This window comes from Microcaecilia unicolor, chromosome 3 (genome assembly GCF_901765095.1).
Source record: "Microcaecilia unicolor chromosome 3, aMicUni1.1, whole genome shotgun sequence".
Taxonomy (NCBI): domain Eukaryota; kingdom Metazoa; phylum Chordata; class Amphibia; order Gymnophiona; family Siphonopidae; genus Microcaecilia; species Microcaecilia unicolor.
In genome coordinates, this window is record NC_044033.1 from 206,211,281 (window position 1) to 206,223,537 (window position 12,257).

General features: G+C 41.4%; 1 protein-coding gene across 1 annotated transcript in view; it reads right to left on the reverse strand.

Moving 5' to 3' along the window:
• Positions 1 to 6,000: 6,000 nt before the first annotated feature.
• LOC115466165 (HLA class II histocompatibility antigen, DRB1-10 beta chain-like) overlaps positions 6,001 to 12,257 on the reverse strand; it is a 32,302-nt gene continuing 26,045 nt past the window's right edge. Inside the window, exon 7 of the mRNA XM_030197250.1 lies at positions 6,001 to 6,833. The gene's annotated coding sequence lies outside the window, so the exon portion shown is untranslated. The remainder of the gene's footprint in view (positions 6,834 to 12,257) is intronic.

Sequence of the window (12,257 nt, forward strand, 5' to 3'; positions counted from 1 at the left end):
TTACCCACTCTATTCATTTCTCCTCCTTACACTGCCTTTCTGTTCTAACCTTTTACTGCTCCATTCTCACTCCCAGGCCATCACCCCTTCCTATTGTCTGCCTATAGCTCCACTCTCAGCCTCTCCCCCCCCCCCCCCCCCCCCCCCCACTGCTCCTTTCTGCCTCGTCCTACTCTTCACAGCAGAATTCGCATTGGCAAACATAAAGTAGCTACCACCAGATGCTCTTCTGGTCATAAGTATCCTGCTTCCAGCAGTGGCCAATCCAGGTCACAAGTACCTGACAGAAACCAGTTTGTAGACCATTCCAGGCTACTAATCCCAGGGCAAGTAATAGCTTCCCTCATGTGCATCTCATTAACAGACTATGGCTTTTACCTCTAGAAACTTGTCAAAACCTTTTTAAACCCAGCAGTGTTTACTGCTGTTACCACATCCTCTGGAAGTGAGTTCCAGAGATTAATTACATAACATAGTAACATAGTAGATGACGGCAGAAAAAGACCTGCACGGTCCATCCAGTCTGCCCAACAAGATAACTCATATGTGCTACGTTTTGTGTATACCCTACTTTGATTTGTACCTGTGCTCTTCAGGGCACAGACCGTATAAGTCTGCCCAGCACTATCCCTGCCTCCCAACCACCATCCCCGCCTCCCAACCACCGGCTCTGGCACAGACCGTATAAGTCTACCCTGCCTCCCACCACCGGCTCTGGCAAAGACCATATAAGTCTTTGAATGTAAGAAAGATTTCTCCCTTTTTCATTTTTTGTAAGTATGTCCATGCCTCCAGATCATCAACACTTAAATTTAAGCCCTCTATATACAACAACATTCCCCATGCAGCTTCCATAGCTGCATGCTATAAATTCCTAAAAACATCCACCTGGCAACTATTACAAAATTGGTCTGATTGGGTTATGTTATTTCCTATCATAATTCTGTAGTTCCTTTCTACTCTAATTATTGTAAACTTCCAAGTTCTGCAAGTTTTAATAAACTATAATTTCTAACTCACAACTATTTCCATTTCAATATTTATCTGCAAATTATGTGCACTGCTGTGGGTACCAAAATGGCACCACACTAAGCAAACCTTTTCATGACCAAACAGAAAAAGATATTTTTAAATACCTCACTTTCTATTGCTCCACATTGTTAAGGAGAGAATCTCCAATGATTTGATGTGAAGGATACAGCACTTGTGTTGAAGGTCTGTGCATGTGCCAGACAGAGTGGGCAGGACTCTTCAGCTTGGAAAAGAGACAGGGAAATATGATTAAGGTCTACAGTATCGTGAGTAGTATAAAACAAGTAGAAGTGGATCCATCTGTTACTCTTTCAAAAAGTACAAAGAGTAGGGGACACAATGAAGTTCCATGGAAGTGTATTGCAGCCTGCTCACTTGATCACCACAGACTGCTCAGACTAAAATACTACAGATTCATATTGGGTAAATGAAACTGTTTATTTGCACTTTAATTGGAGAGCGTATACGTCATTATTGTTCCAACTACACAATGATTAAGAAATACACATAAAATCGAGTACATTACTAAAGGAAAGCTATAGAAAAGTAAAATAAGAAAGATATATATTTATACATACATCACTGGTCAGGAATTACATCATTCAGGCCCTTATCTTATCAGCTGGGGGGCCCGTTGCAGTGAAAGCCCCACATCTCCATATGACCAGGAGCAAGTCTTTTTCTGCACGATGCGTCCATCCACAGAATGAGCCCCAAAGTTCTGCTGCAACAAGCCCCCTTTTTATTAAGCTAAAACTTATCCAGGAATGTACATGAGGATTCAGTCATATGCTCTCAGTTCAGGTAAACAAACCACTGGCCAGGTGGCTTATCTCCCGAACCTCAAGCATACCCCACCTCCCTCCTGCACAACCTGGCTTCAGAGACATTCTAACCTGCTCTTGCGATGTGCCTTATCTCATACATTGTTTTTGAGATGTGCTTTATCTTAATACATTTTTTTAAATCTTCTGTCTTTGATCGAAAGTGACTTATTTATTTATTTATTTATTGCATTTGTATCCCACATTTTCCCACCTATTTGCGGGCTCAGTGTGGCTTACAATACATTGTGAATGATGGAAATACAATTTGTTACAGTACGATTATGGGTTACATTGTGAAGAGTTATGGGAAGACAAAGTCAAAGTCAAAACATCATTTGGGAATAGAAACGATGGAATGTAATAATGGGGAATGATAGGGTGATAGAACAATATCAAGAGAACATTAGGGTATGACAATTTTATCTGTGGGTAGAGTTTTAAGTGTGGTGAAAATACGGGGGAAGAGAATTCAGAAGAGAGTGTATTGAGTTTCCTGGTATATCTCAAAGAACAGGCTGGAATGTAAGGCACATCTCAAGAACAATGTATATCAATAAAGCAAGACTGAAAAGCAATCCGTAATATTTTCCATCACATTCAGATCTTTGCTTTTCAATTTTGCTTATACAATAATGGTATAATAGAATAACTATGAGATATGTTTTGCATATAATGAGTAAGATAACAATTCCATATACTACTACTACTACTTAACATTTCTAGAGCGCTACTAGGGTTACGCAGCGCTGTACAATTTAACAAAGAGAGACAGTCCCTGCTCAAAGAGCTTACAATCTAATAGACAAGTGAACGGTCGGTCCGATAATGGCAGTCAAATTGGGGCAGTCTGGATTCACTGAACGGTAAGGGTTAGGTACCGAACGCGGCATTGAAGAGGTGGGCTTTAAGCAAAGATATAGTCATATAGTCAAAATTATGATTATGCAAAGTATGATTAAGATAGGATGAAATAGCAAATTTAATGCTTTGGTAGCTGAAGGTTATCAATAGAAATCAAACAAAATAAAACATGGAAAAGAAAATAAGATGATATCTTTTTTATTGGACATAACTTAATACATTTCTTGATTAGCTTTCGAAGTAGCTGAAGGTGAATGTCCAGAGAAAATGTCCCACCAATTATGGGCGGTAGCTTTTTGCAAGCGTGAAGAAATGTCCACAAGTGTATCTCCAGTGAGAGTTGTATCAATCTGGTGTTGAAACAAAGTTTTATTGCACTTCTGCAAATATTGTTGTAAAAGTTCAGGTTTTTTTGTATAGCATCTCTCAAAGGCTGTAAACTTAATGAAATGTCGGCTATATTTAGTACTTGTGGATACCAATGTAGGGTCAATTGTTGCTCTATATCTGGTACAAAGGTATATAATTGTCCATGCCAACCATAAATGAGTGACATTGGTAAAACAACCAGAAAAAAGATAAGATAAATTATATAAATGGGTTGCATTGACATCATAAGAAGCTAAACAAATATATTGAGCATTAATTTCAATAAACATAGCAGTAGTAGGATGGTCCAAGGGCAAACATTAACAGAATGCTGTAATAAACACGGCTCATATAAAGGAGAATGTTGTCCGCAAATAGCCCCATTAATGGTATGTTGGCAAAATTCTAAGTTATAAGTAATATTATCTGTCCCAATATAATTTCCAGAAAAATGTGGTAACCAAAATTCATTAGCAAAAACAATGGGCAAAATTATAAATTTACACAAAACACGTTGCTTGGTTACATTAAAATGCACAATTTGCCCAGAACAAAAGAGGTCAGTACATATTACAGTATTTGGAGTTATTAAAATCCAATTTGCGGAAGGAATCCACCGGTGAAAGATTCACCTCCACAAATATTCAGAATTAGTCATTAAATCATCCTGAGCCTTATTCCTTTGTATGAGGGCAAATAAATGCTGCAACGTGCATGTAGTCCAATTCATAAAATATGTTATATTGACATCTACTTGTAATTGGGCTATTTGAGTATAATTGAAAAGGTTTAGAAAACTTTTTATCATATTGTAAAGTCATCTGTTGTGGTTCAAACACCGTTGGCATCCACTGAGCTTACAAAGTAATTAGCTTATAAAGCTAAGCGTATTGGAACTGATATTAATCAGCTCAGAATCAATAGCATTTATGTTTTAATAATTTTTATTTGACAATGGTAATGACAACATTATGCATAGCTTAAGCCAATATCAACAGGAAGTACAAATTCAAAATGTCAAATGCACTCACAATGTTAGATAAACCTCTGCAAGTTCCATTTTAATTCCCCCCTCTTCCCCCCACATCGCTCTCAATCAATAGCATTTATTACTCCTGCACTTGCACCAAAAGCTCCCAATAAGGTGTCATACCAAGCTCGTTTAACTCTACATTTGGGCAGTTGAGGAAAAGTAATATTGAAATGAAGAACATTCTTCTGATGATTTATAGCAATATTTATACAGGTAGAAGGTACACGAACTAGGTTGTTAGTGTGTACCCCTGGATTTGAATCAAGTATAGTAACATAGAGGGGCATAATCGAATGTCGCCGGCCAAATAGATCGCCGGCGATCTATGTTGGCGGCGGCGCTACAGCTGGCCAAAACCGTATTATCGAAAAAGATGGCCGGCCATCTTTTTTTTCGATAATACGGTTTAGCCCGGCCAAATGCCGTGGAGTTTGCCGGGTTTGAGATGGCCGGGTTTGTTTTTCAGCGATAATGGAAAGTGGGTTTGGGGGGGGTTTGGGGGGCTCAGCTCCCAAAGTAAGGGAGCTATGCACGTGGGAGCTTTTCTGAAGTCCACTGCTGTGACCCCTAGGGTGGCTGGTTGGTGTCCTGGCATGTCAGGGGGGCCAGTGCACTAAAAACGGCCATCTCAAACCCCGGCAAAATTCAAGGCATTTGGCCGTGGGAGGAGCCAGCATTTTTAGTGCACTGGCTCCCCTGACATGCCAGGACACCAACCAGCCACCCTAGGGGTCACAGCAGTGGACTTCAGAAAAGCTCCCATGTGCATAGCTCCCTTACTTGGGAGCTGAGCCCCCCAAACCCACTACCCACAAATGTACTGCACCCACTAAAATTGCTCCAGGGACCTGCAAACAGCCTCTAGGACTTATTGCTGCTGTATAACTTTGGCACACCAGTTCACACCTGAAGACTAATCTCTCTGAAAAAGTCCTTTCTTGAAATAACCACGTTTACTCACAGTTAACTGCAGACCAGAGGTTGTGCCTCACTGGCAAAGAGTCCCCTGGTACTAAGATTAGCAGTAGGTCAGAGCTGGCACAATGGTGTACAATGCTCTCTTTCAGCACCATTCAAGGTAAGAACTACGTTCTCTAACGTGGGTAACACAGGAAAGGGAACTAAAACTGGCTTACAAAAATGGCCACTACCGCATGGACTACAACAGGAAACAAAACAGGGCACACTCTGACCCAGTTAGCAGGGGGGAAAAGCACCATGGAGTAGAGCCCAGTACCCTACACCCACCACAATGCATTGCTAAAGTGACTCTGCAGGGCACCTAACAGAAAAGGTGTCACATTCACCCGAGAGCCACATCACAACCAGGGAAAGGCTGTCGGAGGATACAACACATTCTGCTGTCATGGAGGTGGGTATGGCATTTGAGGCTGGCATACAGGCTGTCAAAAAAGGTTTTTAGTTTTATTTTTTTAGTATGGAAGGGGGTTGGTGACCACTGGGGGAGTATGGGGAGGTCATTCCCCATTCCCTCCAGTGGTCATCTGGTCAGTTGGGCACCTTTTTGAGGCTTGGTCGTGAAAATAAAAGGACCAAGTAAAGCCGGCGAAATCCTGCTTAACGCCGCTTTTTTTTTTCCATTATCGGTGAAAGCCGGCCATTTAGTAGCCACGCCCATGCCCACCCATGTTCCGCCTTTGCTAATCTACCGACACGCCCCCTTGAACTTTCACCGGCGAAGTGAGAGGAAAGCGGCAATGCTGTTAAAAATGCCGCTTTTGATTATACCGATTTTGCCGCTTTTAAGAAATTGCCGGCCATCTCCCGATTTGTGTCGGAAGATGGCCGGCGATCACTTTCGATTATAAATGTCCACAAAGCTTGCAATTTTAGGACAGCACTGTTGTATTGTCAGTCTCTGATTTGAGCGAAGCTTAGCTGTGCAAGCCATATTAAATCGACAACACTGAATCTGGGTGTTATTAGTAACCCGAGCAGAAAGTAATTGTTTATCTTGTGGTTGGAAACGATTCCACAATATCAATGTCTCCGGTAACATCCGATAACATATACACACAAACCAGGACTGTTAGCCACCAACTCAATAAAAGTGCTTATAACAGTTCACACCAGTATAATATAGAAACAATTTTTTGTTTGTATGTAGAGTACCTGGGCGGTTTCAGGGGAAGGCGAGGAATGAATTGTTCAGCGAGACAAGATAAGTGCACAGTTTTCACCAAGTATACATATATTTTAAGTAATAAGTGATTTTATAGCAATGAGGTGATGGGAAGCATGTAAAAATGAGCAAGTGTTGCTCCCCCAAAAAATTTGTGAGAGTTACCTGATGAAAGAAGTGCTATGCCACTTTATAGCAGCATTATTGACTGCAGAAATAGTGGAAAATATCTGAGGGTACTCTACATACAAACAAAAAATTGTTTCTGTATTATATTGGTGTGAACTGTTATAAGCACTTATCTCGCGGTTGAACATAAGCGCGTTCCATATGGCTGAACTTCTTTCCATGATTGTATCTTTGTTCCTGTGAAAACCATAGTTACCACAGAGCATGCTCGATAAGCCGTGCATGTGTAATTGTCTTGTTTTCGGATTTCACTCTGATTCTTTCATTGCCAAATCAGCTTGCCTTGCCTTTCGGTGGTAAGATGTAGTCGTCCAACCGGGGTAATGGCACTACCCAAAGGTACCATAAGAAGGAGGATTATACTGACTCTTACAAGGATCTATGAATGAAACAAGTTAACAGATTAGTTATTCTCTAAGATAACATTTATTCGCTGGAACATAAGTCCATTTTTCCTGCCCAAATCAGAGGATCAGGACAGTATTGTCTGCCCCTTGGGCAATAATTTCAGCAGGCTGTGGGGTCCCATTTTCTTGGGTAACCCACACCTTTGCACCTGCAAATTAGTGAATCCAAATCCTTTATCACCTCATATGGTAAAGGTGGTGGGTGGATCCAATTTCACAATCCCAGATTGTAACTCAGGTAAAATTAATAATTGAGCAATTCTATCATTAGCCTGAATTAACACATCGTGTGGACCTTGGTTATTAAGTATAACCTTTACTTCTCCTTGATAGTCTGTATCAATCACCCCTCCTAAAACCTGTATTCCTTTCACTGCCAAGCTTGAGCGGGGGGGGGGGGGGGGGGGGGGCTATCAACCCAAAATATCCGGTTGGGATAGCCAATCCTATTCCTGTGTTTATTATTTAAATATCTCCTTGTAACAATTTAACCATTCGTAGAGCATATAAATCCAGCCCTGCCGCTCCTGGAGTGGCTCTGTAGGACATCAGAGCTCCTGCTATAATTTCCCAATATTCTAATTGGTCATGTTTAGTAGTTACGTCTTGTAGGTTAGGAGTAACCATTCGTATTAGGGGTGTTTCTGACTTCCCAATAGGCCAATTGTTAAGTATTCTTAAGGCCTCTATCAAATTTATTTTCCAATTCTTTAATGATCCTCCTATTTTACGTATTTGTTGTTTCAACAGCCCATTCATTCATTCAATTAAACCTTCTGCCTGTGGATAATAGGGAATATGAAAAATCCAATATATATTATGGTCTGAAGCGTATTGTTGTACTAATTGACCTCTAAAATGGGAACCATAATCAGTCTGAATTTGAAGGGGAATACCAAAGGGATATCAATTCTAAAGTTTTGATGGTATTAATCTGGGTAGCTCGTCTGCAAGGATATGCAATTAAATATCCAGAATAAGTATCGGCTGCTGTACATACATACTGACATCCCCGTGAATTGGGTAAAGGTCCTATATAATCCATTTGCCAAATCTGTCCAGGTAACTTTCCCCTTTGTAATTGCCCCTTAGTTTAACTACGGATGTTATTAAAACTGTCACTAATACCACGATCTGTTGCCCACCTGTAAGTGGCCTTTTCTCCAAATGTCCACATTTCTGGTGCGCCCATGTCGCCAAACCTGAGCAATTAATCTGATTCTTCCAAAGTTTCCACCTTGAGAGCTTTCATTTTGCTCTGTTCATCAACCACTGCATTGTGAAGGCGTTCTAGAGTGTCACCCTTGCAATGAGCATCTAATTGAAAAACAGTAACAGTAGTATTTTGTACATAATTCCAAATGTCTTGCCACAATTCTTTACCCCACAAATTTTTGGTATTAATCTTCCACTTGTTCTTGTGCCAGGTAGGTAGCCACGTGGCTAATCCATTTGCCACAGCCCATGAGTCAGTATAAATGTAACATTGTCCTAAATTCTCAGTCTTCAAAGCCATATAGGCACCATACAACTCTGCATATTGACTACTTACTGAGACACTTAGCTCTACCTCTCCTGGCTGCACTGGCCACAAATCTAAGGCAGTTTGTATTGCCTGCTGTGCTGCTTCAAAAGCCTGTTGTTCTTTTCTCCCCACTCAAAATCATATTTTTTTTCTAGTCACTCTATATAATGGTGCTAAAATTTGCCCCAGGTGGGGTATGTGTTGTCTCTGAAAGCCAAATAATCCAAAATTTTCTGTTTAGCTTTTGTCAACATTTCCCTCAGACCATTATGCCACTGGATGCCTACAAATTTCACTGTTTGGGATGGCCCTTGTATCTTATCAGGATTTATTTCCCATCCTTTGTCCTTTAAATGTACAATTAACAACTCCAACTGAGTCTGAACATCTTCCTGTGTTTTCCCTTGAATCATAATATCATCAATATAATGCACAATTTGCATATAATCAGCTAGAGGAAACTCATCTAAATGATCTGCCACCATCCAGTGACAGATAGTGGGGCTATGAATCCAGCCCTGTGGTAGTTGGGTGAATGCATATTGCCTGCACTGCCAACTGAAGGCAAATTGATCCCAATATTTCTCATTGACTGGTATTGTGAAAAAGGCATTAGCCAAATCTATTACAGCATACCATCTGCCAGAATGTGTCTGTATTCTCTCTTTCAAAGTAATAGTATCTGGGACTGCAGCAGTTAAAGCGGGTGTAACTTTGTTTAGTTCCCGATAATCCACAGTCATACGCCAGGAACTGTCACTTTTCCTGACTGGCCAGACCGGATTATTCCAATCTGTGGTGATAGTTTTAATCACCCCCTTCTCCATTAACTCTTTGATAGTATACTGATCTCAAGGTAGCCCCCCTGGTATTCTATACTGTTTCAAATGAATAGTCCATGTGGCTGGGGAATCTCTATTGGGGTCATTTTCACCTCTCCCACAGTAATTGAACGAGATTGGATGTAAGGTTTAACTCCAAATTGATATCTCCCATCATCTAATGTTAATGTCAATCCTTTTAATATATCTATACCCAGTATATATTCAGGCATAGGCACAATCATAACTTTATATTCTTTTTAGGTAATTTCCAATTTTTAATGCCACCCAAGTCTATACAGCTTCAATTTGTTTCCCCCCCCAATCTGGTAATGACAGCTTTCTGTCCCTTAAATTTATGTGAATTCCCATATAAAAAAGTGGCCTCAGCTCCAGTATCCACTAGAGCACGCACTTTTTGAAAGGACCTATTTTTCCAACAAATTTCTATATTTACATGGGGCCGCAAATCTAAACGCGCTAAGTGGGTGGAAGCCTGGCCATTCTGTCAATCATACTTTCCTGCTTGTTTTAAGATGCTGCACTTCTTTCCAGGGATACAAATCCTCATACCCTTGCCATTCCTCTTCCACTTGTGGGGGCATGCTAGCACTAACTCTAGCACCAGGGGTTCTGGCCTCAGGGGGGCGGAGGAACTGATCTGTCGATATATATACCTGAGCTCGCTGACTGCATATGTCATGTTCCCTGCTTGTGCAGGGTATGGGCATCTGAGGATATGGTGGCCATCTTGGATTTGGGCATATCCAGGAGAGGGCGGCCATCTTAGAGGTGGGCGTCTTAGGATGGGGCGGCCATCTTGGTGTTGGGCAGCCTCAGGAAGACCATATTTGGGCTTGAGGGCGTCTCCAGTTGGGGCAGCCATCTTGAAGACAGCTGTGCATGTTTGGGCCTGATTCCTGCACATTTAAAGCCCTGCCTCCAGTCCTCCCACGCTTCAGCTTCTATTCAGTCTCCTGGGTAGTTGCAGTGCTTCTGGATTCTCTTCTGTTTGCTGCCTGGTTTTGACCTTTGCCTGATCCTGGATTTACTTCTGCTTGCTGCCTGGTACTGACCACTGCCTGCTCCTGGTTCTTCTTCGGATTGCTGCCTGGTTTTGATCTTTGCCTGATCCTGGATTTGCTTCTGCTTGCTGCCTGGTACTGACCACTGCCTGTTCCTGGTTCTTTTACGGATTGCTGCCTGGTATTGACCTTTGCCTGATCTGGATTTTGCTTCTGTTTACTCCTGGTCCTTCTTTTGCCCGCTGCTTGGCCGTGCCCTGTGGACTTTGTTCTGGACTCAGGTCCTCCTGCTGTTGGCTTCCCGCACCTGGGGGCTCAACCCCTGGGGAACGGAGGGAGACACAGGGGGAGCTCGGGGTTGGCCGACAGCTCAGTGGGGAATCTTCCTCCATCGGGCACAAGGGCTCACATCTCTACTTGGCATCCCTGACAGCATACTACCTTGCCCCCATTTAATCCCTGCTTTTTAACTCTCCCTTTCCGCTTTTTGTATTTATATTGTGCCACTCATACTGCGGCATGCTCTGCAATGGTCTGATATGTATCCAGCTTGTCAGCTAACAATTTATCTTGACAGTTAAGCATTACATTTTGATTACTCAAGTCACACATTTGTCGCTTTAATTCTGCAATTTTCCTAGCTGTTCATCACGGTTCCGATGGATTTTCCGATAAGTGGTTAACAGAATCCATCCACACCTTCCGACAGAATATTGTTCCTTCCCCCGTTCTATCTTAACTTTTTGTATACATCTAACCACACTAAGGGTTCTGACCCCTTTAAACAGGAGTCCCACTCCTCACACAAACCTGCACATTTTGACCACTCAGTGGCTATTATATCATATGGTACTGCATCCCATCCTGGGATCTCAATAACACTCTTCGCTTTATTCTTTCTAATTTTTTGCTTAAAAAATTCCATTCCCCTCTACAAATCCTGCTCATAGCACCAACTACTGTATTGCTTTGGTATTGCAGCCTGCTCACTTGATCACCACAGACTGCTCACAGAATAAAACTATTATCTCAAGCACCACGTTTGGTTTGGTTTGATGCTGGACAAGACAGATGTAGAGGTCTTAGTACATGTTTTGGGGTTTAGTAATTTACTCCCCTTTTTTTAGTTTTACCCCTGACGCAGCCTGAGGGTGAAACGTGGCCACGTTGGGTATTGTTTTACCTCTGGGTTCTGTTTTAATAAATTGTGTTTTTATATATCTACATTTTATCTGCTTTCATATTATTACACTGCTTTTGTAAGCAGATTTTTTTTTGCCTTTTTTGGTTTTTACACAGAATAAAATACTACAGATTATTTTGGATTTGTATTGGGTAAATGAAACTCTTTATTAGTACTTTAAATGGAGAGTGTATAAGTCATTACTGTTACTGCATCACAATGATTAAGAAATATACAAACTGACTAAGTCAGATTAGGAGATATGCACACTGATCAAACCATCTAACTAAAAGAAAGCTATAAAACAGATATAAATATATATATATATATATATACACACATACAACAGGCCCTTATCTGATCAGCTGGGAGGCCCATTGCAGCGAAAGCCCTACATCTCCATATGACCAGGAACAAGTCTTTTTCTGCATGATGCGTCCATTCACAGAATGAGCCCCAAAGCTCTGCTGCAACAAGCCCCCTTTTTATTAAGGTAAAACTTATCCAGGAATGTACATGAGGATTCAGTCATATGCTCTCAGTTCAGGTAAACAAACCACTGGCCAGGTGGCTTATCTCCCGAACCTTAAGCATACCCCATCTCCCTCCTGCACAACCTGGCTTCAGAGACATTCCAACCTGTTCTGGAGATGTGCCTTATCTCATACATTGTTCTTGAGATGTGCCTTACATTCCAGCCTGTTCTTTGAGATATACAAGGAAAGCCGCTTTTGGTCAAAGACGGAAGATTTTAAAAATGTATTATCAATCAAAGCAAGACTGAAAAGCAATCCATAATATTTTCCATCACAGCTAGGAAGGAGGAGGAATTGATCCCGTAG